At 54.6% G+C, this 24,573-nt stretch overlaps 1 long non-coding RNA gene across 1 annotated transcript; it reads left to right on the forward strand.

Annotated features, from left to right (window-relative positions):
- Nucleotides 1-2,811: 2,811 nt before the first annotated feature.
- Nucleotides 2,812-3,551, forward strand: LOC138920000 (uncharacterized). The gene is made up of 2 exons (XR_011430585.1): nucleotides 2,812-2,967; nucleotides 3,465-3,551. It is a non-coding gene; the product is annotated as an uncharacterized lncRNA (long non-coding RNA).
- The last annotated feature ends 21,022 nt before the right edge of the window (nucleotides 3,552-24,573 follow it).

Consider the following 24,573-nt stretch of genomic DNA (forward strand, 5'->3'; position numbering starts at 1 on the left):
CTGGAGAGTTCTGGAGCATTTAGAACTCAGGGCATTTAAAACAATGGTTACAAATTGACAGCCTGTCAGCCCAATCTGGCCTGCATGCCTGTTTTAAAATGTTGGCCTGCACCATATTTAAACAAAATGGATAACCTGGATTTATAATTTCTGTGGAACAATGGAGAAATTTGCCCATGCTGGGCCACAATCCCACATGGTGACAGCGGGCTGGACAGAGTGGCGGCTGTCCCCTGGTGACAGGCATTCATCTCCAGTTTACTGCGGTCCCCATCACTTCCTATTGTACCGTGCCCAGCCCACTTTGTCCATTTGCTTCACCTGTCTGGGCCCTGTAGGCATTTGAGTTTGTACCTCCTGGTTTAGGATTTGGAAAGTTTAGAAATGAAGAGGATTGGAATGGCAAAGCTAAGAACTAGAAGCCAGGAGCCCGGAGGGGGACAAGCTCTTGATGTAGGAGAAGGAGCATGCCTGGGTGAGGGGCAGCTCCTGCCTTCCCTGTCCTGCTCGCACACAGACCTCCTTGGTGGGGAAGAACCAACCCTCCATGTTTTAGATGACGCCACAAGCACACTTGTTCCAGAAATTAAGCCTCATCACCAGAAGCCACCATCAGAGGGGACAGGGGCAGGAGCCTTGGGTCTTGTGGGGCATTTTCATGGGTAATTCGATTCCCGACTTGCCACGAGCACCAGCATCCCGAACCCTCCCCACCTCCAGCCTGGAGTGAGAGTGGGAGCCATGGCCCCTGGATGGGGCACTGCCTGGTGACCTTGGACAGGTTCTGAACTTCTGCCCATCTGGACAAGTGCTCCCCACTTGTGCCTCCCCACTTCACCACGGCTGAGGCAGCTGCTGAGAGGCCGGCCAGATAGGGGGTCACCCAATGCTCTCCTAAGAAAGGGACCCTGTAGTGTCCAGCACGGTGCACTGTCTATAGCAGGGCCTTCATTTGAGCACAACAGAGAAAAGCTCTGGAATCAGAGTGCGAAAATGTACCATTCCTTGCTTCTCCTCTTCCCGGCCAGATGAGCCCTGGTAAGTTACTTGACCTCTCTGGACCGGTTTTCCTCTTCTGTAAATGAGAGAATTGATACCAACCTCACAGGGATGTCAGAGGGAATAAATTAAGCCCCAGGCCCAGCACTCTGCATGGTGCAGGTGCTCAATAAAAGCCAGACAGTTGAAATGAATTTGGAAGAATAAAGGTGTTGCATGAACCTGAGACCTCCAGGGTCGGGGAAGAGAGGGCTGAGGCTGCGGTGGGGATGTAGGGGGTAAGAGGAGGGACCAGGGGGCAGCAGGACAGGAGGACAGTGCCAGAGGGGCCCTAGGAGCAGCGCCTGTGCTGTGGTCCCTGCACAGACTCAAAGGAATCAAGCTCGCCTCAAGACACCTCGCGCTGACCTGCGCAAAGCGGGGCTTATCATTCAGTCTTAAAGGTGCCTCCGCCCCCACGGGTGGGGGCGGGGCACTGAATGGCAAAATGATAGGATTTAAGGGGCTGCCCCTGCGTCTTCCTCTGTGCATGTGTCAACCTGTCTCTCGTTGTCCCTTTCACTGTCCTTCGTTGCTCTGTCTTTCAGTCTCTGTTCCTCTCTTTGTTCCTCTCCATTTTTGTCTCTTCTATGTGTCTCTGTCTTTCTCTGTCCCGTGCTGCCCTGGCCTGCCTGCAGCTTGCCCCTCTTCTGCCCCTCTCTGCAGGTCCACTTGGTTCCCCTCCTTCTCTCTGCATCAGCCCTCCCTTTGTCCCATGCAGAGGGTCGGATGTGACCACCGAAGCCCCAGCTTCCCACCACATCCAGTTCAGGTGCCAGCCCATCAGAGAATCTGTAAATGAGAGAATTGATACCAATCTCCCAGGGCCAGACTCTAAACCCCTGCAAGGTGGTTGCTTGGGTCCCGGCCTGGACCGGCACCTACATCCCTGGTCTGGCCCACCCAGGTGGCTGCGGGAACATCACACAGGGCTTAGCTCTCAGGGCATTTCTCAGAGAAGAGGCCCTGGGCTGGACCAACCCAGAGGTGCATCTATTCCAAGGCCTTGTGAGGCTGTGCCTGGGGGTCAGAGTTAGTCCTCAGTGGGGGGGTTAGCACTGTGAGTGGCCCTGACATTTGGCTGGCAGTAACTCTGACATTTAAGGGGTACCCTAGGGCCAGCTGTCCAGTCATAACCACCTGAGCTGAAAAGGGCTGTGGCACTCAGAGCCAAAGAGCATGCCACCCTGCCCCCCAAGGGACTAAACGGGGCTCTTGGAGACATCCAGCCCCCTCATCACCGGACACAAGCTGGCACCTCCCTGCCCAGGCAGGACAACAGAGGGGAGAGGTTGGGGAGAGCAGACAATTGTCACAAGACACATTCTCTGGTACGCAGCCGGTGTTCAATGAATGTTTGCCGAATGGATGGACGAAGGAGTGCGTACAAGCAGGATAGAGTCGCAGATTTTCACAGAGCAAGGAGAGAGGGAGCATGGAGTGGGGAGGAGAGCGTCAGACAGCACGAGCGGAAGAGAAAACTGGGCAAAGGAGATGGGGGCAAGGGGTTGGCTGGGGAGTACCGAGGAAGAGAGGGGCAGGGCCTGGGGAGGGGAAAGGAGAGACTGTAATTCATTTCACTTCATCTCTGTTCATTTTGGAGAAATAGAGCAGAAACTGCAGACCAGGGAAGGAGGAAACAGGGCATGAAATTGCACTGCGCCTTGTAATAGCTCTGCCAGCCGGCGGCCGGGGGCTAATAACCCACTGGGTCAGCCCCGACCCGCCCAGGCACTGTGTCGGGGGCACCCCAACGCCCGCACTGCCTGGCTGGGCACTGGAACAGGAGTGTGTGGTGAAGGGTGGCCGAGGCTGCCCAGTTCCTGCCTAGGAAGCTTCAAGTTCATCCACCGCCTGTGCCCTGAGTGCCCACAGGATGCTCCAAGGAGCTGAGGAAGAGACTTTGAGGAGACGTCAGAGAAAATCTCTGTGAGTTTAAGGGATTTGGTGAATTAATACAACTTGGATTGAGACGATCAAAAGCATTTCTGGAGGCAGCTGTATGGAAGCCGCTGGAAGCTTTCAGCTGGATATGGGCTGCAGGAAGCCTTCCTTTCCGTCTGCAGGAGCCTGGTGGGATGGAGGGTGGAAGAGGGGTTGGGCCAGATGGGGGCTCCAGAGGGCAGCAAGATCCACTGATCTGCAGCCTGGCCCTGCTGTCCTGCCTGGGCCAGCTTGCTGGGGCTGTGCCCATCAGCAAAAGTTCAGATACAAGGGCAGAGGATAAGGGCAAGTTCCCTGCTGACAAACTCTGGGGTGCCTAGTTCCGGGCGGGTCCTCTTCTGAGGCAGGATGGACGGGTGGGGTGGTGGGAGGACCCCCAAGCATCCAGCTCCTCCATACCAGATCAGGGTCTGGACAAATGGCCTACTGGGCGCCCAGCTCTGGACTCTGCCCCCACTGATCCCGCTCATATCTTCCCGCAGGTTAACTTTTCTCCATCTCAGCTCAACCCCGGTGCTCCTTCGCCTAGCGGGCCGTGTTGGCTTTGGAATAAATCACATCAACCTAAATAGCAAGTGCTGCCATATCTCGAGGGCTTATTATATTCCAGACACTGGATCAAGCCTTTGATGTGCGTTAGCCCAAGGTGCCACCAACTCCTCACAACAACCCCATATACTCATCACCCTCATTTGAAGAACCCCGGCCATCTGCTCCAGAGCTGATCCTCTTCACCTGGGCAGGTGGGTGGGCGAGCTGGTTCATGTAGGTGAGGTGGATTGATGGATTGAGTGATGGGTTGGGGGTTGGGTGATGGTAGGTTGGCTTGGATGGGTGGGTTGGTGTGGTGGGTTGGGTGGGGTATGGAAAGGTGGTAGGTGATGGGTTGGGCGATGGTTTGGTGGGTTGGATGGGTGGCCTAGGGCTGGACAGTTGGGTGGTTGGATAGGATGCATGGCGGACTCAATGACCCCAGAGCACAGTATGCATTTTCCAACCTCCAAATCTTGGCTTTGCCGTTCTTCCCACCAAGGGCTCCTTCTCTCCCCTTCTCTTATGCCTCCTTCAAGGCTCAGCCCAAACCCTGTGCTGTCTTCTCATGCCACCACAGCAAAAAGCAAGTTCATCTCTGCAAACAGCCTAAGACGCCCCTGTTGGTCCCACTCACCTTGCACCTCATCATCTACTGTCTCCTTCTACTTGCCGAATGAGACAGGAAGCTCTTTGAGGCAGACACTGTGCCGCGTTCATCTCAGTATGGTGGTGCCAGATACATTGGGGGCAGGGAGCAAATAGCTGACCAAGAGAAGGAAACTCCAGAGGTTCTCGTCCTGTGCCTCTCAGCCATCTGCCCTGGACCCTTCAGAGGTTGAACCCTAAAACACAGTGGCGCCAGCTCTCCGGGGCCACAGCCTCCAGAGGGCCCCGCAGGTCTTACTGTAGATCCTTCCACTGCAGGGCATCCCCAGCTGTGTGGCTCTCAGTCCTGGAAAATGAGTTTCTGACAGTGTCAGGATGCCCAGGCTGCAAAGACTGCACAGGAGCCCATGGTGGGGACACAGCTGGGGCAGAGACCAGCTGCCCCAGGGTTGGTCCAAGAAGCTTCTAGCAGCCCCTGGGCCCATGGGGAAGGCAGAGCCTGTGGCAGGGGAGGTCTAGGCCAGAGTTTCTGGCAGCCTTTCACAAGATCCGCGGTCACCCCTGTGGATCCTCACTGTCCTCTGCTGGTGACATTCAAGCACAGCCCCCTCCTCCACGCTGCCACTGCCCCCCTCCCGCTTGTTTACCCTCCTGCGGGGGCATTGGGGGGCACACTGGAAGGAGAACCAGTCTCCTCCTATCGAGGCAAATACTTTCTCTGCTAATTGGTATTTGCATGGCAAATCCCGGGTAAAGATGGGATCATTTGCATGTTCTGGGTGTAATGATATTTGATGTTGTCAACTTATTACAATCTTAATCACCACTCAATTTCCTGCTTTCCAAGCTCCCAGTCATGCTGCCGCCCAAAAGAACCACCTCTTTGAGACTCTGGCAGAGCCCCACTGGGAGGGAGCCATGTGAGGATCCCCGAGCTGAGGGGACTGCATGACATTCTGATCCCAATGGTGCTCCTCCTCCCTCCTCCCCCCCTCTCCCTCATCCCCCTTCCCCATGTGCCCCTTTCCCTCCTCCTTGCACGCCTCCTCTCTCCCTCCTCCTCCCGCCATCCTCCCCCCTTCTCCCTTCTGCTCCTCTTCCCCTCCGTTCCTCGTCCTCCTCTTTGCTGCCCCCTCCTGCCCAAGGGCCTCCCAGTGCACGGAGTCCTCACTTCGCTAAATCTACCTGTTGTCAGTGGGAAACAGGACAAAGGAGCAGGTCTCCATTGCAAGGTCCGGGGAAGAAACTGCCTCACAATGCGGCCAGCATCTCATTAGGCTATTTGTCTCCAGGAGCAAGACGGAAGCTTCTCTCCAAGGCTGCACTAGGACCCCACTGGACCCCATCACAAAAAAGATAACTATTTTATAAGAACAGCAAAGAATAACTAACATTTAGGGGCACTACCTGAGCCAGGCACTGTGCCCAGGGCTTCACCTGGATTTCTCACGCCCCCGTTCCACTCAGAGTAAAGCAGGAGGCCTTACCAAGACCTCTGCAGCCTCGCCTGATCTGCCTTCATCTCCTGCCACCCTCCCTCCCACTGTCTCTGCTCCAGCCATGCTGACCTGCTCACACTGGGCGGCCTCCTCCACAAACACCAGGTGGCCTCCTCCACAAACACCAGGTGGCCTGCTTCGGGCATTGTGCTGGCTGCTCCCTCTGGCCAGAACACTCTGTTCCTGGACGTCTGCTTGGACCACTTTGCCTGGTCTTTCCTTCTCCTGTGGCCTGCCATGACCCCCTCCTCCATTTAATCCTGTAACCCACTGCTCCATCGTGCACAGAGTGTGCGCGTGCACACACACACACACGCACACTCCTGCTTCCAGCACTTGGCATCCTTCTTGTCCTTCTCTTCTTTCTCTCGTCCTCTTAACAGGCTCCCATTGACTCACTGAGTCTGTGTCTCATCTATCTTCCAGCCTAGACCGGGGCAGGGTCATATTAGACACTCGGATATTTGTCATCTGAATAAAGACACCTTCACAATGACCTGGGGAGGTAGGCACTGTTGTCACCTTCACTTTACAGACAAGGAAACTGAGGCAGACAGAGGTTCAGCGTCTTGCCCAGAGCCACACAGGTTAGGTGGCCAGCCCTGGATCTCAACACAGTCTTCCTGACCCCCGAGCTGTGCTCTTACACAGCCCAGTGCTGCCCGGGAATGACAAGCCCAGGGCCCACCCTGTTTGGCTGGAGTCCATGCAGAGCTGCCCGACCAGGTCTAATGGAGAAGTTAGTCCCTGTCAGCGGCGTGGGCTGGGGTCAGACAGACCTGGGTACAAATCCTGACTTGCCACCTAGTCCTGAGCGACTCTGAGCAGTTACCTATTCTCAACCCGCCTCAGTTTACTCATCCACGAAATGGCGCCTGCCTCCTAGAGCTGGATGAGGTGCAGGGAGCAGGTTCTCCAGCCTATTGACACAGCACCCGCGCACGCCAAGCGTTCAGTGAATGCTGGCCGCCCTCATTACCGTTTCCAAGATGTCTAATAAATATTTCCCAGTGTTTCAAGGGTGGCAGGGCCACCCTGCTGGGCTATCTGCTGGGTAGTATTACCTGGCCAGGGGGTAGGTCTAATGTACTGACTGGGTGATGTGCCAAGGGCCACAGGCCAGCCCAGCCTATTCAGCGGGACCCAACCCCAGGGCTGAGGCCCCTGTTGTGTCCCCGGGCTCGGTGAGCTGTGCCCCAGGCAGTCTGCTCCCGACACCCTGAAGTTCACAAACTTGCACAGCATCTGCTTCTTGTTATCAGTTCGGCCGATATTATGATGTCACCACACCCTGTTGTGTTCCCTGGTTGAGAGAGAAAGAGGAATTGGGTGTTAACCTGGGACACACCGTGGAAGGGGCTGTGCCTGGAGCCACATGACCCGGGGGGCTTGAGGAAGGGGCAAAGAGAGAGGAGGCTGGAGTAGGACACACACATCTTCTCCCCTTCCTTCAGCCTACAGACAGGAGGAAAAGGGGCTCGCTGCTCCCAACCTTGAGAGGGCTCACTGTATCCAACCGTGGAGTTTAAACTGGATCTTTCGAGAGCTCAGGAAATTGGGGTGGGGGCTCTGGTGCATGTGCAGACAAGCAGACAAGCCTATCTTTGGGGACTGGGGAGAGCTGGTGGGCTGGAAGTCCCCACCTGAGGCAGTCACCCTTCCCTGTGCCCTGTGGCCCCGTTGGAGCTGAGCCCCCAGGCAGACCTTGGGCAACAGGGCCCTTCTATTCCACCGACCACAGCTGTGAAGAGGACGGGGGTCCCCCAGATGCTGCTTCCCCAGGCCCCCTCCTAGATAGCCTCATGCCAGCAGCAGCTGCCCCCCCCCCCCCCAACACACACACACCTTGGGCACCACGGCCTCTAATCAGCATCATTGGGTAATCAATGCTCTCACTTTTTGCCTCTAAACGGCCAAGGAAGATGATCATTAAATACTCATGTAGTAATTCGACAAATTGCGGCCTTTTAAACCATCTCAAGGAGGAGAAGCCGGGCTTGCGCCCAGCCTCGCTCCTTCCGTATATATTTTCCGCGGGGAGGAGTCGGGGAAGGCAGCTTGGCGCGGCTCCGCGGAGAAGCAGGAACAGCCCTCGTGCCGGGAGGGTTTCCTGGGAAAGCACTTTGAAGGAAGGAGGTGCTGGGGGAGCGGGGGGGACAGGCTCTGAACCGATGAATTAAACATTTGCTGAGCTCTTTCGAAGCAGCTGCTACCAAGGAGGGGAGGTGCTTTAATTAATAAAGCTCAGTCGGGGAGAGGGAGCTGTTTTCCGACGCCGCACCCTGCGGCTCCAAGAGCAAGGTAGATAAAGCAGAAGCCGCAGCCAGTGCCCATGCTGGGAGGGGTGAATGCTCCTCCCTCGGGGTCCAGGCTGAGATGGCGGCTCAAGTGTCCATGCAGCCCCAAGGAGGTGGGAAGAAGGCCTTTCCTGCCTCAAGGCCCAGCCAGGGCTGAGCCCACCTGCCCCATAGGAGACCCTGGAGATGTGACAAAAAGCTCTAAACTGGGAGTCCCAGGACAGGCACTCCATTTGCAGTTCTAAGTTGCTGTGTGACCTCAGGTAAGGCCCCTCCCCTCTCTGGACCATCCAGGGTTCTCGGATGGGGTTCTGGGGAGCCATGAGGCTCCTTGAAGGTGTCTCAGGGCTGCCCATGGGGGTGCAGACAGTGAGGGGTGCAGGCAGGTGGGGCTCTGGGCCCCAGACCCAGCTTCCGCCAGAGCAGCTTTGCTTTGGTCTGCTAATACAGGACGGGCCTCGTGTCAGATGTCCTTTGAAGAAAGAGCCCCGCAGGTCTAAAACGAAATTGAAACCACTGGCTTAGATGTTTTCACCTGTCTCTTCAGGAGCCTGGGCCTCAAAGCTGAATGATTCCCAGTTGGCGGGTCAGCCAACATCAGTCATGACCAAGCACTTAGGTGTGCCAGGTGCTAGGGGCTGCAAAGGAGAGGAAGAAGGCCCTACCCTCTTTCGGGGGGGCTGCTAGCCTAATCCAGGTGTGGCAGCTATGGGGCATACATACCGCTGTTCCTGCCGTGGTGCCCGTGGCAGACATTACTAGTCAATCACAGCCCTCTCTCCTACAGAGGTCAAACCCCGTGCTCCAGGCAGCCTCCATCCATCAGTTGACCCAGGTACATGAAGTGAAACCTCTCCCTGCCATCTCTGATTGGTTCTAACAAACAGGAGTTTCCCAAAATGCAATGGGCTGCCTCACTCAGGAGTGAGGATCCCATCCCTGTTTGTCTATTCAGTCAACAGGCATTTATTGAGCACCTGCTGTATGCCAGGCACTGCTCTAGGGAGACAGCAGTTCTGGTGGCTGCTATAGGAGGGAGAGAGATGGAGGATAAAGGTATAAACAAGGTAAAAAGCAAGAGGACCTCAGGTGGTGAAAACGGATGCAGACAATTAAAGTGGTGTGATACAAAAGAAAGGGACTGGCCGGCTACTCTGTCTTGGGTGGACAGGACAGGCTTCTTTGAGGAGGTGACAGGTAAGGAGAAACCTGAATAATGGGAAGGAGGGGGTCATGCAAAGACCTGGGGAAACAGCATCCTTAACAGAGGGAACAGCCAGTGCAAAGGCCCTGAGGCAGGACAGAGCTTGGTGTGTTGGAGGAAGAGCAAGGAGGCCCCTGGGGCTGGGGCCTGGGGGAGGAGAACGAGGTATACGATGAAGTGGAAGAGGCAGGCGGGGGAGGAGCTAGCGGTTTTTGTGGACCATCATCAGGGGTTTATTTGAGTCTCAGAGTGATGGAAGCCGTCAGAGGGGAGGGACTGGGTCTGATGTATATTTTAGAAAGATCTTCAGCAGCAGCTGGACAATTCCCTGTTGGAGCTATGATAGAGGGGATTTTTTTTTCTTAGGAAAGTGTCGATATTGGTGAGTCCAGCATTATGATTCTGTATTCTTGCCGGTTCCTTGTCAAATATTGAAGAAGTCTGCATCTCAGTGTCTTTCCACCTCTGTTTCTGGCAATTTCCACCTGGGGAGCCTCTTTTTTTATTTTAAAAGTTCTCCTGCTGCCCCCACTGCAGTGCGTCCTAGCCCCATCCCAGCCGACCCTGCACGTCCCTTGTGCCCCGCATCCTTTCCAACTCTCTCGCTCGTCGAAACGGATACTTCCTGTGCTCCCCTCCTCGCTATCTAGCCAACTAATTAGGCAACTCATCTATGCTGATGTCTAAGTGGGTGGATTTCAAGGAGTTAAAAATGGGTTACCTGCCCCAGGTCTTTCGTGGGGTGGGGAGCATGGGGGTTGGGGGGAGTCCAGAGACGCCACCTTACCCTAAGGAAGCAGCTAGAGCAAGGAGGAGAGAAGATCCGGAAGCAAATACAGCAAATCACAAATTACATCTCAAGTGGCTCAGTTTACACGTGGGACACATGCAGGTCCGAACCCATCCCTCTCTAAACCCCAGCACATACCATGAGGCGCTCCCACTGGCTCCTCCCAACCCAAGCGAGCCACGGATCCTAAGGGGTCACAGATTGATTACAAGGGGTCCTCACACATCCACAGGTTGCCTGCAGATTAAATAAATAATGTGTCTTGCCGGTCTATGCAAGACCATTTTCAAGGGTAGGAGGATGCTGTTGTGGTTCATAAGGGATAAATTCATGTATGCATGTCGGCTGGATTCATGGTCACTTGTTGCCATGTTGGATGTTCTCAATCAGTGCGTGGGAAAGCACAGCTGACGGCGGGGGGGCACCCCGTGGACCAGCTGAATGTTGAACGGAGCGGCTTCACAGAGCGGGCTCCTAATGCACTGTTAGGTGGTGGGAAAGCAGCTCACAAAGAAATGTGTACAGTAGGAGCCCGCGTTTGTAAATATACGAGGAGAAAGGAGGGAAAGCCGCAGCACACAATAGATAGTGAAAGGATTTACAGGCCATTTTAATTTTTCTCTTTGTACTCATCTCTTTTCTCAATATTCTTCCATGGATATGTGTCACTTTAACCAAATTCTATAAAAGGAGAGGAGCTCTCAAGCTGGAAAAGAGTGGGAATGACGGGGCACCAGTGGAGAATTCCATTCATCCTCCCTCCTGTCCTGCTGGGGGGCAGCAGGAGCTGGGTCCCGGGCTTGCTTGGCCCGGCCCCCCCAGTTCTGTGGGATGAGAGGGGATGGACAGCCTGGGCACCTGGGGAACAGCAGGCCCTGGGCCGCAGGATCACTCTGAGGGGGCTCTCAGACGCAGCCCAAGAAGACAGGAAACCCTGCGGCCACCCTGGGGGCCTTGGACAGCCAGGCTCCCCCAGCTGCCGTCTGCCCCATAGTCAATGTGTCTGGCACCCAAACTGGCCTTCTTGGGGCAAAAAGACTTTGGCTCAGATGTCAAAAAAAAAAAAAGCCCTGTGTTCTCATTCCAATCTGGGGAATGAAAGCCTATATAAAACAGCTTCTTATCGGCCGCTCCGACGCTTTATACCTTCAAGGCTCTTTATTTCACTCCGCTGGCAAATTTCTCCCAACAATTACTGCCTTTGACGAGCCTGCCAGGCTGCAGCGGGCGGGCGGGCAGCCTGTCCTTCACATCCTGCCTGTGGGAGACACACAGCCGGGCGCTCCTGGGGCAGAACAGACGATGGGCGACAGTGGTGGGGCAGCTGTGTGCTCTGCCCAGGCCCCCACCTGCTGCGGAGAGGAAGACCGCCTGGTGCTAAGAAGCCAGATGGGGACTTGGACATATTTGTGAGACAGACTCTGAGCCCAAGGGCATCTGGGAGGAAAGCATTGCCCGGATCCCCTGCCCAGTTGCTCCCCAGAGTGGGAGTCTGGTCTGGCTCTGGACCTCTGGGCCCAGATACTTCCGGGGAATGGGGCTGCCTCAGTCTTCTCAGGCATCAGTGTTAGGTGTGGGCCTGGGAGGGGACAGAGGAAGTGTCCTCCATGGGCAGCCACAGGGAGCACAACTGCTATGCCCCTGCCATCTGCTCTCTGTTCCCTAGGGGGCTGAAGCAAGCTCCCAACACCTGCCTCCCTGAGATGCTGGAGAAGGTCCCTGGAGAGCAGGTGCAGTCAGCAGCAGGGCCAGGTTGGAACTGCAGGTGGCAGAGGGGATGACAGATGACGTGGTGATTTGTGTGTTCCTGGGTGAGAGGTTGGACCCTTAATAGATGACATACCCCTCAGTCTGCTGTTCCTGGCTTGGCAGCCTGGCGGTCATTAGCAGAGCATCCTCCCTTGCGTGGGCGAATTCCAAGGCAGTGATGGGCCTCCTGAAAAGCGTGGTACACGGCCGGCCAGCCGATGCCATGTGGAGGGCCACCTCCACAGTAGCCTGGGCGACTGGCCCAGGAGTCAGTGAAGCTTGAGGGTGTGGGCTGGTCAGCGGCCAGCCTACCCCCAATGGGGACATCTGCCAGTTCTCACGGCGGGTTGCTGCTGAGACAGATGGGCAGTCTCTGAAGGCATCCCATTCCCCATCTGTACCTAGAGCAGAGGGCTTGCCATCGACCCCAGGGCCCCTCCACCTTGGCACACTGATGTTACAGACCAAAAGCTTCCATTCTTGGCCAATACTCAGCCCTCCTCCTGATTGGCCCCACTGCATGGTCTCAGATTCAGGGCAGAGAAGAGCCCGTCATTCATTCAACGAATCTTGGCTGAGCACCTACGAGTTGCTGGGAACTAGGGACACGGCAATGAGCAAGACAAGACAGCTGCCCTCCTGGGCCACGCCTCATCGACCTCTGAAGATGCTGCTCCAGCTCCAGGGCCTGGCACATCGGAGGGCCCCCCATGGTTTTGCTAAAGAAGACGAAGGCCCATCCCTCACCTCTGCCAGAGTATGTCTTCTCCGCTGGTCCTCTCCTCCAAGAGAGAGGAGGGCAAAGCAAACACAGAGAGGCCGGCCGCTCTGTCCCAGATGCTGAGCTCTGAGGGCACAGGGTGCGGCTCATTTTGCCACCAGTGCATTCCCAGCCCAGGACAGCACCCCTAACATTCGCTCATTTATGCCACAAATGGTTTGTGAGCACCTGCTGTGGCTTAGGTACGGTTTTAGACACGGGAATATATCAATGAAGGAAACAAAGTCTCTGCCTTCATGGAGGTTCTTCTCTTGGGAGGAGGGAAATGATAAATAAGTAAAATGATACCCGTGGAAGGGAATGGCTGCTGTGGAGAAACACAAAGCAGAGACGAGGGGAAGCGTTGCAATAGGGCTTAAATAGGGTGGCCAGGGAAGTCCTCGCTGGACGGATGCCACCCAAGCAAAGACTTGAAAGAAGTGAGGGTGTGAGCTGCAAGGACTTCTGAAGGCAGGGGGCACCCTGAAGCCAGAAAGTTAAGGAACAGTGTGGAGGCGAGTGTGGCCGGAGCGAGTGAGTGACGGGGAGAGGAGATGTGGGGAGAGGGGGAGTCTCGATTAGGCTGTAGTGGGTTCAGTGGTGGCCCCCAAAATATCTATCCACATCCTAATCCCCAAACCTGTGACAGCGACCTTATTGGGAAAAAAGGGCCTTTGTGTGTGATTAAAGTAGGATCTTGAGATGAGGAAATCATCCTGGATTATCTGGGTGGGCCCTAAATCCAATGACAAATGTCCTATAAGAGACAAGCAGAAGAGAGAGGCAGAAGAGGAGAAGACACGGACACACAGGGGAGAAGGCAATATGAAGACAGAGAGAGAGATGCAGCCACAAGCCAAGGATGCAAACGGCCACGAGGAGCTGGGAGAGGCCAGGAAGGATTCGCCCCTAAAGAGAGAGCGTGGCCCTGCCAACACCTTAATTTTGGACTTCTGGCTTCAGGATTGTGAGACAATAAATTCTTGTTGTGTTAAGCCATCATATTCATGATAATTTGTTACTGTAACCACAGGAAACTAATGTGGGGGCCATAGCAAGGACCCCAGCGTTCATTGTGAAATGGGAGCCTGTGGAGGCTCTGAACAGACGGGATGTGCACTTCACCGAGTACAGATGATGGGAGGAAGTTTGGAAGGAGAGAGAAGGGCAGGAGGCCACAGCAAGTATCCAGGCAGAAACTTGATAAAGACGCACTGAGTGTTGAGGGCAGGGCACGGCATGGGGCACAAAATGCCCCTGGGACCTGGCCCCCGGCCCTCTCAGAGCTCACTGCCCAGGATGTAGCATGGAGAGGGGACTGCAGGGACAAGGTCGCTGTGTGCAGGGACTCGCAAGTGGTCAAGCTGCTCCTACGAGTACAAAGCACACGGTAAATAGTGGAACGATTGCACTTGACGTTTACTGCATACTCCCCACGAGCCGGGCTCCTTGCTAAGTGTTTTTCATGCCTTGTCTCGTTTCATCCTCATAAGAACTGTAAAAGGTGGGTCCTGTCTTTCCATTTTGCAGATGAGGAAACTGAGGCTTGCTCAAAGACGTAGAGCTAGCGAGCGGCAGAGGCCGAATTTGAACCAGCTCTGGCTGAGGTCAGAGCTGGGATCCTCCTGTGTCTGGAGCAGCAGAGGGACAGTGGTGGGGAAGGGAGGAAAGGAGCTCAGCTAAGGTCGCCCAGGCAACTGGAGGCTGAGCCGGGACTCGAACCCAGGACCTCCATGGTTCACAAAGCACAGTGCACATGTAACAACCAGCACCTGCCAGAGCAGTAGGAACCACGGGAGGTTCAGAAGCAGGGAAGCTGGGCAAGGGTGAGCAGAGGGTGTCTTCTCCAGGCATGTGGGACTCAGCTCAGGTGGCAAGAGGGCGTGGGGCGTGCGAACCCAGTGGAAGAAGTGAGTCCCCCAGTCCAGCCCTCCCTGCCAACTGACCACCAAGGTCCTCAGCTGCTGGCCCAAGCCATCTCTGCCTCCACCAGGCCTGGGACCGGGGCCAATGAGAAGCCAGGGGCCCTCGGATAAAGACCAGCAGCCAAGCCAGGAGCCACCTGGGTCTTGCTGACTTTCATGGGCTCCTCCTCCCCTCCTTCTCCCTTCTTCTGGATTAACATTATCGTCGTCGAGGCCTGAGCAAAATTAGCCACATGCTGGCAGCTTATTTTTAATTGTTTCCAAATGCGCATCCTAATTATTATACAGTTCTAAATAGGAAGTGATGGCAGGAGCAGAGAGTTTGTTTCGGTGACACGAGGAATGAGGGATTACACGTCCTCAGCAGCTGCCTCGGGGACCCTAGCCCCCACCTCCTCGCCTGGTGTTTTGTCTCTTCTTGTAGCTGTTCCTAATAACTACATCAGGCAGGAGAGTGGAGCAGGGAGCTGACACCTTCCATAAAACACCCGTGGAGACGGGGCACTGGGGAAGCCCGGATGATGTGCAGAGGAGAAATGGAACACGGCATGGAGGCAGGTGCTGGGTCCAGCCTGCTGCACGTGGGAGCACACGCATGTGCCCAGCCAGGCCTGTGATGTCCACAGGCTGCTGACAGGGGAGAGCAGGTGGGTGGGGAACGTCAGGGGCCAGGACAGGAAAATGAAGAGAGCAGGGACCTGCCCCACCCATCTCCATCCCAGCTCACACACACACACACACACCCTCCTCCACTGAGCTCACCTCCACCCCCATCCTCATCAGTAATTCATAGAAGAGTGAGCCTTAGTTTTGGGTTTTAGATCCTTTTGAGAATCTGACAAAAGCTGTAGGTTCTCTCCCCTAACGATGCACACACACGCAATTTCAGGGGGCCAGAGCCTCCAGAGCCTGTCCGGGTCCCCCGATGACCTTGAGTCCATGATGCTACGCAGTGGTGAAGAGCACGATTTGACGGCGGCCCACCTGGGTGGAATGTTGACTCCATCATTTACTGACTGTGAGGGATCTTGAGGCCACTTCTGTAGCTTCTCCAGGCCTCACATAGTGCATTTGTAAGTGGAGAGGGGATAATAACATCAACCCTTTTCTAGAAGAGCTGTGGGCAGTCTAGATGAGCTCATGTGCCTTAAGCAGTTAGTACAGCTCCAGACACATAAAAAGATTCTGAATTAATGTTGGGTACTGTCAAAAGGAGGGGAAAGGACTCGAGAGAGAAGCATTTTCGTCCTGATTCTGCTGCTAACCTGCCGTGTGACCCCGGGCAAGTTACTGCCCCTTTCTGACCTTTGATTTTTTTCCTTCCATTGAGGACATTCTTTGATTCTCCAATTTGTTGAAATCAGAGATCTAGGGCTGATGCCTCTGGGGATAAAAAGAACAAGAGACCTGGCCCCACCCTCCAGGAGCCCTCACCTGTCTCTGGCTCATTTCTCATCCTTGTGGTAAGGACGACAGGAAGGAGAGGTGTGCACTGGGTCAATCAGGGAGGGCTTCCTGGGGCCTCCAGAGCTGGGATTTGAAGAGCAGGAAGGGTTTGAGTCCGAGGAGAGGCAGGCAGAGGCAGTGGGAACAGGGTCAGGCCTTGGGGTTGGGGGTGGGGGGCAGTCCTAAGGCCCCTCTCAGCTCACAAAGTCCTGCTGTCTGCCTGGGGTGTGTGGGGAGGGGTCCTTGCCTTGCTTACCGCCGCATCCTCAGCGGCCTGCACGTGCATGCACATAGTAGGTGCTCAAGAAATGCTTGCGGACAGGCAGGTAGGCACACCTGTGTTCCCAAGCCCTCGGCCCCTGCGTCCCTGAGGTTGCTGGTCCAGGCTCTCCACTCTTGCCGCCCACCCTTCCCTCCCAAGCCGAAGGGAGCCAATGAGCTGTGGGTGCACAGGGTTGAGCAGAGAGTTATGACCTAAAACCCAGTGAGGATAAATGGGGCTGATTCCGTTACTCCGCTGTCATAGCAGAATGAACGCTGCACGTCGGGGGGCCAGGGACCCAGAAGATGAAAGATGAAAGAAATATTTGCTCCACCCTGTCCCCAGCTTGGGCCTCTGGGAGCTGGGGCCTCCCAAGACCAAAGGGTCTACAGCCGGGTCATGGGTCTGGGCACCAGGAATGAGGGCCAAATTACCTTTGTTCCAGCTGGCGGGTGAATCTAGACAAGCCCCAGGTAACACACACGGTGCTGGGGGCGGGGGTGGGAAGAGCCTGCGCAGCATGGAGGGTACAGGATGCATGGGCACTTACAAGTCACTTCTTCCGCTCCCGGAGCCTCCGTTTTCCCACCTCTAAAATGGGGATATCATTACCAGGACTAGAGATCGTGCTGGTAGCCTAGCGCACAGCAGCTGTTCTTCATGCCCCCTGGGTGGGGTGGGAGTCTGGGGCAGTGAGCCACTTACTCTAAATCCCATTGGACGGGTGGGGGCGGGTGAGGGAAGTGGGAGATGGGGAGAATTCCCACTACTGAGGCTGCACAACAACCCAAAGAAGGCCCGGCTGTAGGGTGACGTTAGGGTCCTAAGAAAGCCTCTTATGGAGTCCCCTCTCAGTTATTTCTCTTGGGCCATACAGTGCTATTTAGGGAAAACACATTGGCCTCAATCAGAGCTGGCTGTGGACCCTTGCACAGTCTCCTGGTGGATCGGCTTACAAAAAGCAGGAAGGAAAATCGACCCAAATGTGTCCACTATTGCTGGGTGTGGGACCTCGGAATGGCAAGGACGTGGCTATGAACGAGCCCTTTATTGGTGGGGTGACCAACCTGGGCTGGTTCTCCCAGGACTGAAAGGCCCAGGCAAGCGAGGACAGCCGGTCACCCTACTTACAGACCACTGGCCATGTTGGGGTGAGTGTAACACACACCAGTGGATGAGGGAAAAGAATTGCCTTCCTTATTCTGAAGCGCGGGCACCTGTAGCTTAGGCTGGAATTCCCAGTGACAGCAACACACACAGACTCAAAGGTGCCAAATCTTGGGGGCCGGGCCGGTGGCGCAGCGGTTAAGTTCGCACGTTCCGCTTCTCGGCGGCCCGGGGTTCGCTGGTTCGGATCCCGGGTGCGGACATGGCAGCCATGCTGTGGTAGGCGTCCCACATATAAACTAGAGGAAGATGGGCACGGATGTTAGCTCAGAGCCAGGCTTCCTCAGCAAAAAGAGGAGGACTGGCAGTAGTTAGCTGAGGGCTAATCTTCCTCCAAAAAAACAAACAAACAAAAAAACAAAAAAAAAGTGCCAAATCTTGGACACCCCAGATGGAGGCCAAGTCTGTGTTCTGAAGACAACTGGAAATGGGGCCTGGCAACTTCCCGGAACTGGTGGGGGGCAGTCCCTGGAGAGGAGCTTGAGTAAACTAATTTCATAAAATGCACTGAGTAGAAAAATTCACATTTCTAAATTAGCACACCTTATTTTAGATACACGCTTTTAAATAGATGCATGTAATTAAACTAATAAATAAATTTATAAGTAGATATTTAACCACTTTTTCCAATGACATAAGAAAACATAAATTCAAGTTGGCCCAACAAAGTCCCGTTTGCTGTCTTGGGTTACCTCCAGCATCACACCCCATGCCTGGGTGACATGGGCCCCATGGACAATCGGATCTATTCATGTTGCACAGGGAAGGGGCCTCATTCACTCATTCATCAAACAAATATTTATTGAGCACTGTGTGCTAGGGGTGGAGTAGGTTTGGGGGATAGATCAGAAGCTCAGTTGTGTGTATGTTACATTTGAGATGTCATTTAGTCCTTCAGGCGAAGATGTTGTGTGGGCAGCTGGATATACGACATCTTGGGGCTGAAAATAGACCTTTGGGGATCATCAGCATTTACGTGGTGTTTGAAGTTATGTGCTTGGACGAGAGCATCTGGAGAGCGCGGGTAGATGGAGAAGTCTGAGGACGGAGTGTGGGGCAGGTCAGGTTGAAGAGGAGGAACCAGCAAAAGAGGCAGAGAGGAAGCGACCAGGGATCACAGGCAGAGAGCCAGGAGAGGGGGGGTCCTGGAGCCAAGAGAACAGGTTCAAGGAGCGGGGAATGGCCCAAGTCAGCTGGGGTCAGAGCCCCAAGACCAACGTCAAGGAGCTTTCTCCCTACGTTTTCTTACAGTTTCAGGTCTTACGTTTAAGTCTTGAATCCATTTTGAGTTCATCCATTTTTGTGAGTGGCGTAAGATAGGAGTCCAAATTTACTCAATTCTTCTGGAAAGGACAAGAACAGAGAGAACCAAGAATTGACCACTGACTCTAGCAATGCAGAGGTGATTGGCGACCTTGGTGAGAAGTTTTGACGGAGGGGTGGGGCTGAGGTCCTGATTGGGTGGCTTCAAGAGGCACTGGAGGAAAGCAATTGGAGACAGCAAGAGAACTCTTTCAAGGAGTTTTGGTGTAAAGGGAATGAGAATAGGGAGGCAAGATAGAGAAAAACATGGTGTAGAGAAGATTCTCTTCTTAAGACGGGAAAAATAATAGCATGCTTTATGGTGCTGGGAATGACCCAGCAGAGAGGGAAAATTGATGATGCAGGAGAGAGTGAGAGGAGGACATCAGTGGAGCACTGTCCTTGAGTGGGGACGGGATGGGACACCAGGGCATATGTGGACAGCAACTTTCCCCAGGGGTGCAGGGCCCCCTCGTGCCCTGGGCTTGGCCCCTCGGCCTGTCTTATGTTCCGGAGCACCCAGCACAAGGCCTAGCTCCCAGCTGGTGGGTGAATGAGTGGATACAACGGGGCTCAACACACATCTTGAAAGAATTTTAGAAAGCAAGCTCTGGACCCAGATAAACCTAGGTTCAAATAGTTGCTCTGCCACCCAGTAGCCGTGCGACCTTGAGCAAGTTTCTCAACTCCTCCAAGCTTGCATTTTCCTCTCTAAAAGGAGGAGACTAATGGAACCCACCTCGTAGGCTTGTGGGAGGATTAAGAACGTAGTCGTGCACAGTGAATCCTGAACGTGGTATCTGGAACGTGGGAAAGTGCTCTGGAGGGGTTAACTACCCTCATTATAAGCAGTTCAATAAATTCCCCATCTGAGCTCATGCACAGTTTAATAATATCCAGCGTGTAGAAAGAAATAGACGTACCTATAAAATTGCAACGCACATGCCCCACGATCACTCACAGCCACCCTGACCGTTTATGACCCTCAGCTGCCACGGCGATGAGCCAGCCCCAGGACCTGCTGTTCCTAGACTTCAATCCCCCGCCCTCTTCCCTGCAAGGAAGCACATGGGATGAGTGACAGCAACCTTATTAGAGAGATAACACTAAATCTACTCTATTTGATCTTTTTTTTAAAAGCAAATTACTCACAGGGGTTGGTACTTCAATGACTATTAGTGACACGTTGCTTGAGCATACTTGCAACTGAACTGCACACCAGGGTGGCAAGCAGACTGTGATGCTAGTTAGGGAAAAGCAAATGAACAAACCAAAAATGTGAGACGAGCTTGGGTGGTCAAGGAGGGCTTCCTGTAGGAGGCAACCCCTCAGGTGAGCATCAGAGACAAGAAGGCTTTGACCAGGTAGAGAGGAAGAATTATGTGGTTCTGTTTTTTTGTTTTTCTTAGCAAACAACTGAGCAAATGGATTTGATTGGATTTGTCCTTTTAACCACCTGCTAAGCCCGCCAGAGCCACCTGCCTCCTCCCCAGGGACCTACACTGCCACACCTTCACCCTCCCAGAAGACATCACCAGACTCTCACTGTCCCCTGCCCTATTGAGCCACCCAGAGGAAGGGGCTTGGGGCAGAGAGAGAATTCGATCAACCCACAGCTACCACTTGGGAAACGGTCAATCATTCAGCTCCAGGGACAGCTCCAAGCCCTCTCCAGTCAACCCCGGGGTCCCCACTAGAAGGAGAAAAGGGCCTAGCAGACGGAGGAGCAGTAGCCGTGGTGGCAGCTGCGACATTTGTGGAGCCCTGCCTGTGCGCAGGCCCTGGGCTGGCTCTGTTGGGGCGCTTTGCTTTGCATAAGCTCATTTAACGCTCACAACAACAACTTCCAGGAAGATACTATTATTGCCATTTTACAGATGAGAATAATGAGGTCAGAGAGCTTAGGTGACTTGTCCAGTGTCACACAGCTAGAGAGAGGCAGAGCCAGCCAGGACTGAACTCTGGCTGTGCCACGCCTGACAGCAAAGTCCAGGGAGTGGGGGAGCACAGGAGCAGAGAGAGCCAAGGGGCCTGGAGGAGGCACAGATTCTTTGCCCCTTTGCATAAGATGAACACAAACAAGCTTCCACCTCCTTCTAGCCTGGGTTCCTGAACTATAGAAGCCGCACAACCGAAACTGGGTTTCCCAGACTCCCTTGCAGCTAGGGTTCTGGGTGCAAATTAGGTCCTGCCAGTCACACGAGTGATATCCAAACCATGTGACCCACCAACAACCCATAAGCTGCCCTCGTGGGGCCAGCCCACCTGACTCCAGAAGCAGGGAGGGTCCCACCTGTTTCCCAGGAGGCAGATAGCAGACTTGAGAAGACAATGTCAGCCCAGCAGGTCTCAGGGAGGGAGGGGGAGAGCAGGGACATTGAGGGAGGGCCAAGGCAGGATGTGTGGTCAGAGGCAGTGTGGCCTAGTGAAGACTACAAGCACAGACTGTGTTGACAGTCTTTAATCCTGGACTTTAATCCTGGCTCCACTGCCCCCCTAGCTGTGTGACCTTGGGTGAATTACTTAGTCTCTCTGTGCCTCAGTCTTCTCATTTGTAAAACAGAGATAATAGCACCTACTGTACAGTATTGTTGTGAGGATGGAACGAAATAGTGGATGCTGAACAGAATGAGGCCTGGCACCTGTGAGCACTTCATAAATGTGAGGTAGTGTCATCAGCACATCGTAATGTCTATTTGTTAAGCTCCAACTCTGAGCAAGCCATCCCCACATCGTATGTCATCCTCACGACCTTCCCGCAAGGTCGGTGGTGTCGCTTCCATTGTACCAGGTGAGGCTCCAGGCGGTGCGGCTGGCAAGGGGTGTGGGGGAAGGAGACGATCCCAGATTCCACGGGCCCATGCTGCCTCTCCCTGAGGCACAGGGGGTCTCAGGGAGCCTGTGCAGACGGGAGGGCTCCTGGGGCACCAGAGGTCCCATGGCCTTCCCTCTGCCCAAGACAGCAGCAAAGAGACATCTCTGTCTTCGTTGCCTCCCTACCCTGCAAATTCCCAGCCCAGAGTCAAGGCCTTGCTCCCAACCGCTGGGAGAGCGTGGTTGAGTTATGTCATTCTCCCAATCCCAGGCGGCCTCCTCCCGTGCTCCGGGCAGCCCCCGAGGTCTTGAGTCTCTGCCTCTGGGAGTGGACACTGGCCCCTTCCTGAGCTGCCAGGGGCCTACCCACCACTCCTAAGGAAACCAATTATATTTGCGTTTCATTTGGAGTTGAGACAACTACTGCCGAGGGCTAACAATGCGCCAATTGATTACCAGAAACATACGCGGGGAAGAGGAATCATTCATTGGGCAGGAGCCACAGCTCCTGTTCCTCTAACTCAGATAACCAAGCAGCTGTTGGCAGTTCTACCCCCGTTCTGGGCCTGTTGGAGTTTGGGGAGCTGCCAGGACGTCTTTTCTAGGGAAAACGAGTCTCCAGGATGGGGCTGTGTCCCAGGTCTCACTCCCTTCTCAACCTTACCTCTGTATATGGGGATAATAGAACGCACCTCATGAGGCCAGCTGAGATCACCAACAGTCAGTCAACAAACACTCAATGAGCCCCCACTGTGGGCAAGACTCTGTGTCTGAAGATGCAGAAAGGAAGAAGACACTGTCTCCAATCTCAGGGCACTCCACAGACCTTGGTGAGAGCGACAAAAGCTGTGGGCCCTGGAGCTGCCAGAGCTCAGAGGAGGGAGACGGGGCGGTGGAAGGAGACCTGCAGTGGGCACTGCGGGGTCGTCAGCCGCTGTTCGCTTTGAAGAGCCCAGGTCTCTGCACAAAGGCTTCCCTTTGCTCCCTCCGCTGGTCTGGCCGATGAGGTGAGGACTACCCTGTGTCTTTGTGGCCCCCGTGCAGCGCCCCACTCCCCTCTGCTGTGTGAATGCAGGCACCTCGCCCCACCTGCGGGTCAGTGAGTCTGGGCTACAGGGAGGCTGTGCTGGTCAGAGACGCTTTGGCCACAGATGTTTCAAAGATGAGATTCTGAGGTCTGGAAAAATCCAGGTTATGGCTTTTCTTGGAGACGAGCTTCGGATGGCACCCAGCTCCCAGCAGAGGCGCTTGACTTCTCAGAGAGGGCCGTCCCAAGTTACCGAGAAGCAGCCTCATCTTGTCGGCTCTGAGTAATCTGCGACTCTTAGGAGGCCGCAGGAGCTGAGGGAAGGGTCTTGGGACCTAAGGCCTCGGATTGTCAGCAGGATGCTCTGCGTGCATTCTTCAGGGCTATCGGTAGGTTTCATCAGATTTTCAAAAGGGTCTGTGACTCCCTAAAAACATTAACAGACACTGCTTTCTTGTGGCCTTGAAGAGAACTCCACTCTCTCTTCCCTTCGCCCCCCCACCTATGGCCCCCACCCTGCCCCCAGGCTCATCAATTCTGAAGGAAAAGGCCGGGCATCTGATGTACTTCTTGGGGGCGACAAAGCGGTGAGAAGGGGGAGCACGTGTACAAACAGACGGCTCTCCAGAAGAGAGGAATTATGCGAATTACAATTGATTTTCCACCGTTAATGAAGCATGAACCCGTGTGATTGCATCTTGAAAAGATTTATAATTATTCATTGAATCTCGGAAGATAATTAAACTTCATTAAACGCAAACATGACAAGCCTTCAGAGCAAGCCGCGACCTCCACGGAGTGTTCCAGATCAGAGCAGACGACGCGAGGCTGGGACCCTGTTGGGGTGCAGGGTGCGAGGACTGACGAGGAGGAGAAGGGAGAAAAGGAGGATGGGAGATCTCAGGGAAGAGGTGCCCACTGAAAACGCAGACACTCCTGGGTCTTCTGATTGCTCTCCCTCGCCTTTGGGGACCCCCTCCTGGGGACCCGTCCCACGCTCCCCAGCCACCCCTGCCCCACCTCCTTCCTCTTGGCAGAGGAGGAATGCTGGGAATACAGGGCAGCATCTGCCATCCTGCTCCGTGGCCCTGCCGAGCCCAGGACCTCGGAGGGGTTTCGGGGACAGCATGACCTAACAACAGGGGGAGGATGACAATGGGGGTTCTTCCAGACCTGTGGATGGCAAAGTAAAGTTGGGGGTGGAGAGGACCCGGGTGTCGTTGTGTGCGCAGGTGCACGTGTGTGTGCACAGGGTGTGTGATGTCTGCTCTGTGAGAGCAGTAGCTCCTGCAGTCAGGAAAACCATCCGGCAGGAGACACACCAAATTGCTATCAGTAGGTACCTTTGGGGGAGGGGGGATGAGAAGGGGTGGGATAAACAAGGCAATTTCACCTGTTTTTCCATAATATGCTTATTTAGTGCTTAAATTGCACAGTGAGCATATATTCAGATATAACACATGTAATTAAATTTTTTTTTAAATATATATCACCGTGATCCGTTTAGTGGATATTTATAGTTGATCGCCAGGCTCTTAGCTAAGTGAGCCGGGCACAAAGAGACGACTGAGTCCAGTCATGTCCTTCCTTAGGGAGTGCACAGTTGTGTGTGTGTGTGTGTGTGTGCATGCACACGCACACAGGCACATGCACACACAACACAGGACTGGCTGGGCTGGTTATAAAGAATGTCCCCCACGCCACTTCTATAGGCACAAAGGAGTCAGACCCAGCTGGGGGGTGGCCCTGGTTGTGACCTCCTGGGGGTGGGCACCCAGTCCCCCCACCTTCATCTCTTCCGGGCTATCCCTCTCCATCCTGTGGGGACCCCGCCTGAGGACCCCTCCCATCCCTCTCCCCAGCCTGACACCTCCACTAGGCTAAACCCACTCTCATGAATGATGCCACAGAGCCCCTCCTCTTGCCAGGTGCACAACCCTCTCCCCTGTATCTCACTGTTCCCTGAAAAGTGACAGAAGGCAAGAACATCGGTGAGGCCGCCCTCCCCTATCCTTTACGGAGCTACCTCTTGGCTGGGACCAGGTCTTTCTAAGGACAGGCCGGGAGGGAGTCACGCCCCAGCGTGTGTCTGGCCCAGATTCGGTGGCAGGGCTACGAAGTCACTGATGAGCCAGGCGCTTGATGGAGGAGGTAAGGATGGCGGCACAGGGGTGTCTTCAAGGCAGGAGGATAGAAAGGTGGGGTACCC

The sequence above is a fragment of the Equus caballus genome, chromosome 2, assembly GCF_041296265.1.
Source record: "Equus caballus isolate H_3958 breed thoroughbred chromosome 2, TB-T2T, whole genome shotgun sequence".
Taxonomy (NCBI): domain Eukaryota; kingdom Metazoa; phylum Chordata; class Mammalia; order Perissodactyla; family Equidae; genus Equus; species Equus caballus.